The sequence below is a fragment of the Pteropus medius genome, unplaced genomic scaffold (assembly GCF_902729225.1).
Source record: "Pteropus medius unplaced genomic scaffold, Ma_sr-lr_union100, whole genome shotgun sequence".
Taxonomy (NCBI): domain Eukaryota; kingdom Metazoa; phylum Chordata; class Mammalia; order Chiroptera; family Pteropodidae; genus Pteropus; species Pteropus medius.
In genome coordinates this window covers 2210965-2225518 of record NW_024344433.1, presented here as the reverse complement: position 1 = coordinate 2225518, position 14554 = coordinate 2210965, and the positions used below count along the sequence as shown (strand labels likewise).

The following is a 14554-nucleotide window of genomic DNA, read 5'->3' as shown; positions in this document are numbered from 1 at the left end:
AGATAGTCAACGAGTTGTCATCCAGTATGTAGTCTAGTAATGCCATCCCAAGCCACGAATGGAGCCAGCTCCTTCACACAGCTCTGCCACGAAGGAGAACATCCCTTTCTATGCTAAAGCCGGAAGTCCTCAGGACCCCTGGGACAGAGGAAATGAAGAGATAGCTGTGAGCCTGGGGGCTGGTGGGAGTAGCTTGGGGGAGGTGGGAGGGACGGGTAGGTGGGTTTCCTTTGTTGGTGCATGTCCTTTCCGGGTCATTTCTACAAAATTTCATGTCTCAACCATTACGAAGTTCTGTGTAAATGAAGAACGTTGTCCAAAGCAACGCGAGATGGAACCGACAACTGTTCTGATCTCTAAGCGTTCTGTTCATCAAGCTGTGTCGTCATGACACACAGACACTGCCAGTTTCCACACTCACAGGAACCTAGCTAGAGTTTGACGCCCGCCTCCCCATACCTCCTCCCCAAAAGCTCCAGCCACCCCAATCCTGAGCCACGAGAAGGAAGACAAACCTGTCCTCATCTGGGAACTCCCTTCTGCACCCCTGCTCCCGCGTTGGCACCCAAACACGCATCAAGTCCTTGGGGCAACAGCAGAGACAGTGTCCTAAGGGCCAGACACGTGGCTTCCTGTCCTCAGGCCACTGGGATCGAAGGCCCTCAGTGCAGCGACCAGCAGCCCAGGGGGCAGAGGCATCCCGAGCCTGATCCCAGCCCCACTGCTCACGGTTGGGGCTGCCCAACCTCTCTGGACCCCTTTCCTCACCTGCAAACCTAGCTGTTTGGAGCTGTTGCCTGGTCTGCCGGTTAACAAGCAGACGCTCACTCGGCGTGAGTCCCATAGAGCCAGAAACTGTGGCTTCAGATGGTCCTGCCCTGGGGCCTACCTGGTGCTCCTGGCTATTGGGGTGTACTGACTCCCCACCCCACCCGCCACACCACGGTCTCCACAGGGGAAACCGACACTCGGGTATACCTCTGTTCAAAAATGATGATCCGGTGATTACTCAGTGGTAAGGCATAGCTCGTTCTCCAGTGTAATGAAAAAGGACGTGAACCCAGGACACGCGGTGTGCATACTGCCCTGCAGGAGTGCTGGGCCCCCACCAGGCTGGTCCCTCACAGAGTCCCTCCCTAGCGGGCATGGGCGGTCCGCCCTGGACTGTCCTTTGTCCTCAAGTTTCTCTCTGAAATGGCACCACTCTTCTTTGATTCTAGTTTGCCCCAACTTTTGGTAAGCAAAATTCCAGTTTTTTTAGAAAAGAAAGAGAACAGTTTTGAGTATTTTTACCCAAATTCGATCAATATATGCTGCAGAACATGAAGGCTATTCAGGCTTTCTGCCAGAAGAGGTAAAAGGGAATCTGAGAGTGTTGCTGACAGGGCTCTGGAAAGTCTTTGTGCGCCTCACCACCATCCCCCAGGGTGCTCAGCTGGCACAGAGGTTGACAGATTTTATTAAAGACCAGGTTTCTTTAAGAAAAACAACACCTGAACTTTCCCCTCCTTCTGTTAACGCTTACTTATAATGCTATGGATAAGCCACTCCCCCAAGAGTCTTGCTCCTATTACGGTCATAGGTGCGTTAATTTTTATCTGTTACACTGTATTTTCATAGTACCTTCCCTGTGTTTAGATGTGTTTAGATATACAAGTACTTATGTCGTGTCGCAGCTGCCACAGCACCCAGAATGATAACACGTGGGAGCCACGAGCAGCAGGCACCCCACACAGGATGGGTGTGCAGTAGGTCAGATCATCCTGGTTTGTGTAGGTCGCTCCGATGTTCACACGACAAAATCGCCTAACGACGTGTTTCTCAGAAAGCATCCTTGTCGTTAAGTGGCACACAACCATATTTTCTTTATTGGTTTTCTGAACCACTACCACCACCACAGCGTGTGATGCTGGTCTCACCAGTGCACTGGCAACAGTCCCGGGCCCGCCACCTCCAGGAAGGCACTCAGATTTCTGCATAAAACAGGCCCGTTCTGACCCAAACCCTCACCTGGAGCCTGAAGAAGCAACTGTTTCTAGTTGGGTTCATGTTTATTGTTGGCAAGGTGGTGGGTTAGGTGGTGGTGCATAAACAACTGGGAGGGGCTAAATGGAGAAGAATAATCTCTTTTACAATTATTTAGTCGACCTTTCAGCTGAGGTGACACAATATTGTCACCTACTAAAAAGGCAAGGGAACGTATAGGTCTCCTTGAAAAGGGGGCCCTGTGAGACCCCCAGGTGAGGCGTGAAAGGAGTGTCTTCTCCTGGCTGCCCCCACAGTGTCCACAGCAGAAGGACGTGGCAAACCTGTCCACACACAGGTTTGCCTTTTTTTTTCCAAAGAAGGGTTAACAAAAGCAATGACTGAAAATTTCTTTGCCAAACCTGCAAGACACAATCTCAGCCCCAAGACCAAATGTTTTCAATTCCCGCTCCCTCTCCTCCCTCCTGCCGTCAAGATAATTCTGGGCAGGCGGGCCGTGCTTGGGGCAGGTTCGAAGTCCTCAGCCCTCCCTCAGTCCTCAGACAAACCTGCCCTGTTTTCGTTGCGATAACCTTGCCGTGATCTCACTTCTGTTCCGTGTCACCTCACTTGAATGTTTCTTTATTATCGGCCACAGGGCACAGGTCTAACTAGTTTCTTCATGGAGGGCTGTCACCACAGCACCCATGTTTCCAGGGAACCATCCCTTAGTCCTAGGTGGAGAATGATCAGGACGCCCACAGCAGGCCCTGAGCCAGCAGCGGAGTGTGTGTGTCTCTTATCCAGAAGATGGGGTCTCTCTCGCTCTCTCTCATTTTTTTAAGCTTTCCAGATTTCTCATGCTGCATCCACTCTGCCTTTCTGTTGGGACAGTTGTTAATGAAGTTATTGTTTTCCACCTTAACCCCTTCTAAACTTGTTCTCTTTGGTTCACTGGACTCAGGCACAGCTGGAGTCTCACCCAGCTCCGGGTAATGAACAAATGTCGCTCATCTTCTGAGCCTCAGTTTCCTCATCTGGCAAGCAGGGATGATGAGGTGTCGCTTCCTCAAGCTGTTGCCAGGAAGAAATGGCCTCACTGTGGCAAGTGCCAACACAGGACCTGGCACAAAGTAAGTGCTCAGTACATGATGTCACAGGTGGTAGGATCACCTGTTTCATTAGCAGGAGCCTGGAAAACAAGACAATAAATGCCATCTTGAATCCTCTTCATTTACCATAAGTAACCAAAGTCCAGAAATTGGAAATTCATTTTCCATAGACCAGGGGCATGCAGGCACATGCAGGAACAGCCACAGCCAGGTCAGGAGTCACCTCCCCTGAACCTTGCTCTCCCCATGGACCAGGCCAATCTCTCTGCTTTGCTTGGGCCAATGCTCCCAGCACTGAAATTGTCCAGGGAGGGTACAGAGAGGAAAAAGCCAGTTTGACTTAGACAATTATAAGAATTGAAGTGAGGCCATCGACATCCAGCCCATGTCTGTGTCACTCATAGTCCCGGGCATGAGGTGTTTGTGGAGGGACTGGGCCTCTCCACTCGGAACCAGAGCTCAGGGAAGTGGCCCTCGGATGCTCTGTTTCCCTCATCACCAGTCTGGGGCTCAGCCTCGGGCCGTGATCATCAGGCTCGTCACTCTCCGAACTATTCGGGTTTTCAGGATTCCTGTCAAGACAGCAAGTTCCAAATGTTGGCCAAGTTGTGTGTCCTGACTGCCTTTGGAGCTTTAGGGCTGTCCAGGAGATGTGCTACCAGCGTGGTGTCTGTGCTGTCCACACCCTCACACCACCACCCTGAACCATTTCTTGAGCCCCCTGCAGAGCCAGGGGCTGCATCAAGCCTCTAGCAGCCTCAGCTACTGAATTTAGATGACAACCCTCCAAGGCGGGTCCTGTCTCCAGCTTCATTTTACCAATAAAGCCCGTCAGGCTCTGAGAGGGCAGAGCCTTGCCCAGCACATGATTAGAGAGGTGGGATTTTCACAGCACCCTGGCCTCCCAGGAGGGCTGGGGATGAGCTCCAGTGGTTCATGATTTGATAATGCCCGCCTGCATCGTGGAACAACGGGGCTGGGGGCTTCCTGGTTGGTAAATGTGCTGATGTACTGAGAGGCTGTGTCCTTCTGGGCCTGCCACCCGTGCTGTCCCCCAACTTCAGAATCGGCTGCCTGGGTATCTCACCATCTGGCTGCTCATTTGTATCCTTTACAATAAAATACTGCTTATATGTATAGCACTTTCCTGAGCAATATGAGTTGTGGGCGTCGTGGGAACCCACCAACCACATCTGAGGTGGACAGAAGTATGAGCAGCCCAGGGACACAGGACCTACAACTGGCATCTGACAGGGTGGGTGACTTGTGGAGCTGAGCCCCTGAGCCCGAGGGCTCCGTTCAACTCTGGACAAGGTCAGGGTTGGATTGAGTGGTGGGCGTGCAGCCGGGGCCTGAGAACACATCAAGTGGATGTGCCCTCCATGCCCCGGCTCCCGCATGAAGCATCCTGGCCCGATCCTTAGCCTCTTTCCCTTGACATTTCTCTTTGATCAGATGCCTGCCTCTCAATGCGGTAAACCCACCACACAACTTGTCCCACTCAGATTCTTACTGCTGGTGCTCAGCGTGGTGCCAGATGGTGACAGCACCCCCCACCCAAGAAGGGCGACCCCCGAGGGGCGATCACCCAGCTTGCTACAGGTTGGCATTCGTAGTGAGCAACTCAAAAAGCAGCGAACTACCACTCCCGAAATAAAGAGTTCTCAGAGCTGGCATGAAGCACCCAGAGCAACTGAAACACCTGAAACAACATTTTGAAAGATTCGATAACGCAATGAGCACCCCTTGTCTCCTGTTTGGCCGCACGGGCGCTGGGCCACCGCTACCCGTGTAACTGTTCCGCAGATGTTTTATGGGTGACCTTCAGGATCAGCACATACCGGTGGCGGATTAGGGACACTAGTCTAGCTGGCCCTGCTAGAGTCCCCACACGTTGTTGCTCCATTTGGCAGGCCCTCGGGGTCTCCCTTCTTTCATTACACCGAAGGCCAGCGATGGGAGATTGTGTTCTTTTCACAGATCTGTTGGGGAAACACATGGCTTTATTTAAGACCTTTTTTTCCCCCTTTGAAAACCATCATGTGATTCTCAGCCTTATTCTCCTAACTCAACACATGAAACTGCCCATGTCCCTAATGGTCCCTCCGGCTCCCCCAACAAAACTGGACAGGAGTTTCCTCCAACAACAGCGGCACATCGCAAGCCCACATTTCCAAATGACTTTCACACACATAGCCCTTCCCGTTCTCTTTCCAGAGCAGGAAAGCGACTGCAATTTTCCTTTTTAACTATGGGATGATCTACGCCTCCATCATAATAGCAAGCATGTATTAAACATTTCTTCTGCATGGGCCTCTGTTCCTTCATGTATTCCCTGCTTTGGTCCTGCCAACACCCTGGAACGATAGTGCTCCTTTTGGTTCATTTCACAGGTGAGGAAACTGAGGCTCAAAGGGATTACTCGGGGCCACATGGAGAGCGAGTGGCAGGGCCAGGCTTCTCAGGTGAGTGCACAAAGCCATTCTACGGACTCCTGGGGCCTTGTACCCTCTAGCACCCATCCAAGTGTAAGCCTTGAGGTCAAGCCCCATCTGCCTTCTTTCCCTGAATCACAAAACAGATCTGGACTTGATGACTGGGAGACACCTATCTTTTCCCTGTCAGCTTCTTCTTCCCTGTTCTCCTTCGCGAGGTTGAGGGATCAAGGTCTCAGGCAGCAGCCCGTGTTTCTGCTCACCCCTCAGACCCCTGGCCCCCTCCTGCACCTCCAATCTCTCAGGTTTTCTGGCTTAGCTCCTGCTCCTGGCTCTCATGCTGCCAAGACCCCCTTCCCATCCTTGTTCCCTGGCACTTCCTCTTCCCTGAGAACCAGTCCGTCCTCCCCCCTCAGTCCTCAGAGCCACCCCACTGCCATCTCTTCAACTACCAGAGGTTCAGGCTAAGGCTTTTAATTTGTCCTGTTTGGACAAATTGCTGCTTTCATAGTACGGCTCCAGTAAACATTTATTTAATCAGAGCATAAACCATAAATAGGAATAACTGATACTCTACATGAATAGGCATTGAGATGGCGAAACGTGAAGCACAAGCATGCTCTCACCTCGTGGTCCTCACCACGATGCTAGGCAGATGCCGTCACTATCCTGTGGTACAGCTGGGACAGCCGAGTTCCCAAATGGTCACAATTGGGACAGTGTGGCCTCAGTCCCCACTGACTCCACTGGGGTAACTCACCACGTAGCCTTGGTCAGACCTCAGGCCTCGTTCACGAAAAAGGAGTTGAAGGAGGTGGTCCCCAAAGCCTATCTCAACACAAGGATGCTGAGGCCTTTCTCCCCTTCGTGATGTGCGTTCTGCCAAAGATGTCAAGAGCAGGAGACACAGACTGTGTTGGCAGATGCAACTCACCATGCGTCCCTGAGAAGCCCCGGGAGGCGACCACTCCCACTGTAACTAAGGCAGGGCGGCTGGCGGGATGGAAGGAGGCCACAGAGCTCTTTTTGGGGTGATCATTTCTAAGCCTCACTTTGTTTCACTGGTGAAAAATGTTATGTGTTTGGGGCCTGAGAGCGACATCTGGTGCTTAAACTGGGACCAGCTCTGAACCAAAGACACAAGTACCAGAAAGCACTCATGTCCCTACTGGCTCCAAGCCAAGTGAGCTGAGGCCTCGTGACCCAGCCTACTCCCACTGGCCTCCTTTCTCAGGTTCCCCCTTCCTGGTCTGTTTGGAGCTGCTTCTTCTTGGACTTCTCAGCCACCCACCGTGCTGCAAGACCAAAGAAATACTCCAGCCTCGCACTCAGCACCTGCTTCTCCTTCCTCTAGGTTTATGCACCTGGAGAGGCCACACTGCCCACGTGGCTACCCACGTCGCAGCTCTGAGAAATGACGAGGCCCTGGCTTTGCATGTCTCTGCAGCAGTGGAATGGAGCCCAGGGTGTCTCATTCCGCATGGGCTGTTTCGACAGAATACCACAGATGGGGTGGCTGAAACAACAAACATTTCTATCTCAGAGTTCTGGAGGCTGGAAGTCCAAGATCAAGGCACCAGAATATCCAGTGTCTGGTGACAGCGCCCCCATGGCCTGTAGGCGGTGTCCTCCTTTGTGTCTGCACAGGACAGAGAGGGGTGACCATCTCTCGTGTGTCATCTTATGAGGAACCCCTCTCATGGCCTAGTCACCCCCACAGGCCCACCCTCTAACACCAAGGCACTAGGGTCCAGGCTTCAGACTATGAATTTGAGGGATGGGATGCAACCTTCAGAACTGTTCGCGCTCAGAGTTCTGACACTCAGCTTCTGAGTCGCCCCAGGATCTGCCAGAGAAGGTAGGAGGACAGACAAACCAGAACCGCCTGCGATGTCAGCCCTGGCAGGGGCCACTACACACCCTCCTGGACCACCAGGGAGGGCAGAGAGGCCTCGAAGAACTGTGGCCACAGCCACCCAGGAAAGCCACCCTGCCACGTTGCACCTTGGCACTCCTCCCTAAAGGAGCCCGGCTCCTGTCAGTGATGCTGAAGGAGCCAGGAACCAGCACAAAGCCACACGCCAGCAGGACAGGCAGGAGTGGGCTTCCCAGAAGCAGCCTGAGTCACCCCTGCTGCCCCACCCTCCCAGATACTCGCCTGTGACACCTGTCAGGGTATTTGCTCAGAGGGCAGTTGCGAGGGTCCAGTGAGGGGATCTGCTCACCTCATTGACAAGCTGTCACCGTCAGTGCCTTAACCACGTACAGAGGGGTTCAGAGGGGATACCACAGATGTGCATGTTCGCTGGTGACAAGCAGGGTGGCAGTGACACACGGACTTCACTCCAGAAGCTGTCTCCCTCACCAGTTCCACCGAAGTGCATCCTCAACATCTATGGTGCTGCTTTTGTGGAGGCCTAATGCACGGCCTGGGGACTAGACGGGCACCGTCATCACCCCCCAGGGCCTGGAGTGCCAGGCAGGACGTGATCCAGCTCATTTCCTCCATCAGCGTCCTGAGGACTGGCCTGTGGTCTCCCACCAACAGATGGACGCTGGGCAGTACCTGGCCCCGGGCTGCCTTCAAGGCCAGGCCTCCTGCCCCAAGCATGTCTTTAGTGGATCTCTTTGCTTAGTGAAAGGGAGGCTGGGGTTCTTCGGAAACACATCATCCTGTGGGGATGTTTTGCCTCTAGGCCTGGATTGCCCATTGCACTTTTCAGTGACAACCACTGGCCAAGTCATTATCTTTCCAGGCATTCGCCGAGAATAGTAACCCGCAAGCTTGGCTCTTAGACAAGCATGAGGAAAAATGGACTCCAAGTGAAGATTCTAGAAGAGGCAGGCCAAGGCAGGGACGGGTCTGAGGCAGCCGCCATGCCTCACCCCGCCGGGATGGCAAAAGCTCATCACTCACCTGGGCTCTGGATTTGAGCATTAAATATACACACACTTTTGAAATTCCATGCCCATTCCAGTCCTCTCGTTTTACAGGTGACTGGGGCAGGGGCATTTAGGGTTGGCAACAATTCAAACACAAGACCCCAGCCCACAAGCAATGGTCTGAACGCAAAGCCTTCTCTGTCCCCGGGAGAGGGGCCTTGAACACCCCCACCTGCCAGGGCCGGATTGGGTTGGCCCCTTTTGACGGGTTCTATAAGGTTGGCCAGTGGAGAGAATGGACCGTCACCAGCCTCATGCTCCTCAGACATTGGTCCTGACAGTTTTCCTGTACCCTCACTCAGGGATGGGGATCAGAAGGCTTTTATTGGCTAGAAGGGAAAAAGCACACCAGACATCAGGGAGCAGATACTATTCCCAAATGTGTCCATTTGACCTGCCTGGCATTACAATTTTTTTAAAGTATTAAGTGGTCAACATTTAAAAATCAAACATTTTTGCATTTAAAGAATTCTAATTCTAGCTTCTTTTGGAGGGAAAATTCAGAGCCTACTGCTACCGCCCGCCCAGCCTGGAGGCATGTGAGCCCGCATCGTGGGAGGAGGCCTCGTAGCCTGATTCTCTCCTTGCACACCTCTCTCCTGCCTCAATCTCCCCATTCCCAGTTCAGACATTTTCTCTCTAGAAACAGGCTTCAGAGAGGCGGGTGTGAGGAATCGTGACAGTAGTGCAGTGCCGCTGTCTTTGTGTCCTGAGCTGACACTGCAGGCCAGGCGCGTGCTGAGAATGAAGTGTACCTCAAAGGGATCAAATTTAATACGGTAAGGGTGGCAGCAACCTCTGTACCCCGAAAATAAACACTATGTATTAGTACAACTTCCCCAACAGCCAGCTGAGGCAGCGTGCCCAGAGACCTCTCTACAGAAAATTGTACGTGTTAACAATTTTAAGCTGAGATTTTTAAAAATTTATTTCTTAATTCAATTGCATGGGACCAAGCATAGGCCTGGGCATGGAATGGTGCTTCACATTGTGGGTGAGTGACTCTCGAGTCCGAACTAGACACAGTGCCCTCCCTGTAGGTCCCTGGCCACCAGCACAACTCGACTGTGGCCTCAGGCACGGACACCAGCCCCAGCCTCCATCGCCCACTCCTGATTCACTGGTGCTGATCTCATCCAGAAATACCTCACAGACATAGCTAGAATCAGTGTTTTATCTCGGCACCCCGTGGCCAGCCAAGTTGACACATGAAATCAACCGCCAGACCATCCCTGGGCAATTGAATGCCGCCTGACTGTTAAAAGAAATTACTCAGATTTGAGCATAGTGCTGTGGAAAGAGATCCATGAAATGTCAAATTTTAAAAAAGGAACCTAGCCGTAGAAAAATATGTGTATTAGGTCCCACCTTGTGTTAAATGGGGAGTTCACGTTATTTGTAAGTTCAGGTGTCTATAGAAAAAAATCTGGAAAGACAGCCAACAAATTGTTATCCATAGTTACAGCAACAGTAGGTTTTAGGGTGGCTTTTAGTTTATAAATTAAGCTATATTGATTGATTATTTTTGTTGCTAGCATACATTATTTGAAAGTGAAATAAAAATCACTCGTTGTTTGAAAAGCTAATATTGATGATTGGATCTGCTTTGTACAGTAGACTCAGGTATTTATCGCAAGCGGCGAGGTGTTTTGGCTACAGAAAAACATGAGGTTCCCCATAGTGATCACATACCTGGGCAAAACCCCGAGACCCTCTCGCTCGTGTGCATAAGGGGTCATGCGTGATGGCTTGGACACAGGAGGGCGAGCACACTGAGTGCCCACTGGTGGCCCAAGGCAGAGCAGGACTCGAAAGTCAGCCATTGCAGGGAAGCAGCCGGATCAAGCTCTAGAGAGAAACACCTGAGATGATGAATTAAAAAAAAAAAAAACCATACAATTTCTCCATCTACAAAGAATTCTTGCCAAAAACGCTGACCCTGCCCCTAATCCAGCCTTTAGGTGAACTGACATTGGGGAAACAGCGGCCGGCCAGGTTTGCAGCAGTCAGAATTTTGAGTCCCCCAAAATTCCCATGCTGGAAGCCTATGGCCAGGGTGGTGGCCCTGGCGGTGGGGCCGTGGTAGGTGATGGAGTTTAGACCAGGTCATGACAGGGATCCTCAGGTGGGGATTAGTGTCCTTACAGGAAGAAGAGACAGGAGAGGCCTCCTTCCCTCTCTCCTTCACCAAGACAAGGCCATGTGAGGACATAACAAGAAGGTACTCATCTGCCAGTCAGGGAGAGGCACTGTCACCAAGAGTCAAATCTGCTGATCTTAGGCTTCTCAGCCTCCAGAACTGTGAGAAGTAAATGTCTGCTGTGCATGCCGCCCTATCTAAGGTATTTTGTTGTACCCACCTGAGCTGACTAAGAACGCAACTGAGACCTCCTTTACAAACTCAAATAACACTTAACCAGAAGAGCCGCGTCAGCCTGTGACAACATTCCAACCCTGCCCCCCTCCACCCACCCCTCTCTGTGAGTCTGACTGGTTAACCAGAAATTTTCAAACTCTGTTTTTCCTACTAGACTGAGCAGAAAAAGCATAAATACCATACTTAAAATGCTATCATCGTCTTTCTCAGGAATAATCATTTTAAGGAAACATTACCTCTTCCCTTACTATACCATCTTAAGAGAAAGAGAAGAAAGCCAATTTTATATTCTTGCCACATGGCCCCTCCCCTCATCTTCGAAACCAGCAAAGGAGGATCACCAACACACCGAGTCCCTGTCACACTTCGAATCTCTCTCCCCGGACGAGCCCAGTTCTGGTCTCCCGGTTAGGCCCGATTAGGCCAGGCTCACCCAGGGTGTCTCCTTTCCTTAAGGACAGCTGACTGGGGACTTTAGTTACATCTGCACACTCCCTCCCCAGCAGCACCCAGGTTCACGTTTGACTGAGTCACTGGGAGCAGGCATATGAGAGCTGGATGGGGGTCTGGCAGCCGTCTCTGGGTTCTGCCTCCCCAGTGGCTTGGCCTTGATTCGCCAGCCTCGTTGTCTGCTTTATTCAAAAAGAGGAGGAAAAGGTCCCTTACTCCTAATTATTTCAATATGCCAGAAAATGAAACTTATCTTGGAGCTGGCGATCTATTCTGTGGCCAAATTGGCAAAATGTCAGAGACCAAAATAAAACCCAGCCTCCTCTGCAAACGGTCTGTGCAGGGCCTCGCACGAACTGTTCTCGGCGTCATCAGGACACTCACTGCGAGCCACCCCGTGGCGCCCAAGGGATGACTGGGGCTTGCACAGGTAGGCCTCGCTGTCATCTCTGCAGCAATCACTGCTCTAGAAGTCGCTTTGATTCCCGAGCGCTTCACTCCTCCAAGTGCAGGCCTGAAAGCAGAGGGAAAGCAGATCCTTGGGCCCCCTGCTGACCTGCTGAACCAGAACCTGTCTTTTGGCCAGACCCCGGGCCGTCTGTATGCACTCTAGAGTCTGGGGGAATTGGGGTAAACCACATGCCCAAGGACCAGAAGCAACTCCATCCACAAACCACACCAGCCATGCGGTAGAGATGGACATCTCAGTCCGCCCGAGCACTCCACGCGGCCCCGCCTCAGTAGCAGGTTAGAGCCACGCTGCCTCTGGCCACTGAGAGACCTCTCGAACCCAGGCAGCCCCGAAACGCACCCCCACTCCCTGCTGTGCTGCAGCCTGTGAGCTGGCAGTGGCATGGGGCTGGGTCTGGCCAGTGAGCTGAGGAGGTGGCTGCCCTCTCGACCCACTCATGGGCCTTCTCTGTGACGTGGAACAGCTGCCTGCACACAATCGGCAGGGAGACACCTGGCATCAGTGTCCCAAGAGGGCAGGGAAAGAGACCGAGAACAAGACAGGCTGGCTTGCTCTCTGCCTCACCGTGACAGCTTTGGAGTCACCCCAGGCCACACTCGATGTGTCTGTCCTTCAGAAGCAAGCCCCTCAGTCCCCTCCTGATGGCGACTGCTCCACAGTCTGCAGCTGGGCACATGGGCCGTCCCTGGGAGTCAGAATGCCTGTCCCCCGCAAACTCCTGGATGTGGGATCTGAGTCACCACTTTCCAGCCACGTTGCGAACTCAGCAAAGTGCTTGATTTCTCGGAGTAACTTTTCCTCGAATGCCCCATCTTCTTGGTCTGGCTTTCCTAGTTACCAGGCTGGGAACTGTGGCCCCAATTTAAGGTGCTCTCTGGGGTCACACAGGGACCCTCAAGGGTAGAGGGACTTCCACCTCGAATGTCGCCCACTTCTGCATGAAGGAAGGGGCGCTCCAGAGGGTTTCGCACGGGCTCCTAGGTTTACAGTGTCACTTTGGCTCGCAACTCATTGGCCAGAACTGGTCCCAAGCCCACCCAGCAGGGCAGGAAGTGCCACCCAGTCACCCCAGGAAGGGGAGCGCCACTCGTGACACACCAACCGTGCGGAAAAGGCTGAAGGAGCCCGTGGGTGCTTTAAAGATCCCCAAACCCTCTTTGGCTACCCGTCTTAAACATCCTGAGACAGCAGGACACAACTCAGGAACCCCAGAGCCCCTTCCCCAGTGGCAGACTTTCTGACAGATAGTGAGGGTGCAGGAGGGCCACACGGCCTGTCCCCTTCTGGCTCCACCTAGGGCCACTGCCCTGGGCCCATGCTGGCCCTGGGCTCCTCCTCTCCTTCAGCAGGCAGATGGGCTCTGGCCTCTGGAGCTGGGAAGGCTGTGGCCAGGTGAGGGCTTGTCCTGGGCCAGGTGGCCCCAGACCTGGGCCTTCAGATGTGTCATCATCAGAACGATGCTGGCTCTGCAAGGTCCCGAAAGCACAGGTCTACCATGGGCTTCGTGGTGGGCAGCGCAGCCCGTGTACTGACCTTGGCGGTGTTCCTTACCTGTGGCAACTCTGAGCACATCACTCCACCTTCCTGGGCCCATTTCCTTGCATGTAACCCAAGGGCCTAGAGAGCGCTTCCCTCTCAGCACTGAGCTGAGGGATGAGGTTTAAAAAGTCAGAGGACTAAGAGCTGTGGGGACCGAATGTGCAGCCTTCACGACCCAGACCAGACTGTAGGGTCACACCTCAGTCTGGATGGACGCGGGCGTGGTTTGGACATGCAGCTGGACCCCTGTCCGGACCCCACTGCCTGCCCTGCATTGCATCACCTGGCTGCCCGTGTGCAAGAAGTGCCCAGGACACCACCAGCCTAAGAACATGGTGCTATCACCCTCGGGTGGCCCTCAGGGCAAGCTGTGGCTGACGGATGCTCAGGGAGAACTTGCTCATCATTGTCCATTTTTCTGGTGAGGAACCAGCTCCCCACCTCTTACACACTCCCCGGGGCCCTGTGACCCTACTGTGTGCAAGCAGGGCCTCTATATGCTTATTGTGCAAACATACCTCCAATGAGAAGTCAGGTCCTGCCATGGTCTGCATCCCCGATGGGGGCCCTGTCATGGACGGAACCAAGTTGGAACAGTGCATGCTGAACGCCTCCCAGCTTTGCTCCCAGTCCTTGCTGGGGACACTAGGGATGGGTGGACCTCCCAGCCTGGCCCAGAACAGGGTCCTCTATCCCTTTACACTCAGATCCCTTCTATCGATCACGCTGCCTCAGAGTTCCCAGAAGTCCCCAGCAGAACGTGCAGCAGTGTCCCCAGCAGATCCTGTGCCAGGGGCTCGTTGACAACAGAGGGCCTGACAAAGATGCTGAGGACAGAATTTGACCTTTGTCCATGTGGTGATTGGGGCTCACAGGCATATGATACTTTGCACCCCCATATTCAGGAACCGGCAGCATACATGCAGGGCTGGGGCTAAGAGCAGCTGGCATGCTAAAGCACCCAATTTTTTACAGGGTATTTTCGTTGGTTGTTGTTTTGGGATGCAACAGTCTTTTTCTCATTTTGAGCAGCTTAAGAAGAAAAACATCACCTGCCCAGGAAAACCATCGTAACATGCTGTGTTTCAAAGGGGCTAATTTTGGAAGAGCTTCAGAAGTTTCTAGATTTCTAGTGTGGTCACATATTCTCAGAGGGAAGGAGAGAAGCACCCCATTCCTGCACAGAGGCTGGGACTCCTGCAGCCCATCTTTTAATTCTCTCCAAATGCCTCATTTATTGGTGGGTTTCATCAACAGGGGA

The 14554-nt window shown here is 52.9% G+C and overlaps 1 long non-coding RNA gene across 1 annotated transcript; it reads right to left on the bottom strand.

Annotated features, from left to right (window-relative positions):
• Nucleotides 1–9815: 9815 nt before the first annotated feature.
• LOC120610282 (uncharacterized) lies at nucleotides 9816–11786 on the bottom strand. The gene is made up of 2 exons (XR_005654899.1): nucleotides 11667–11786; nucleotides 9816–10303 (listed from the first exon to the last, which is right to left on the bottom strand). It is a non-coding gene; the product is annotated as an uncharacterized LOC120610282 (long non-coding RNA).
• Between the last annotated feature and the right edge of the window lie 2768 nt (nucleotides 11787–14554).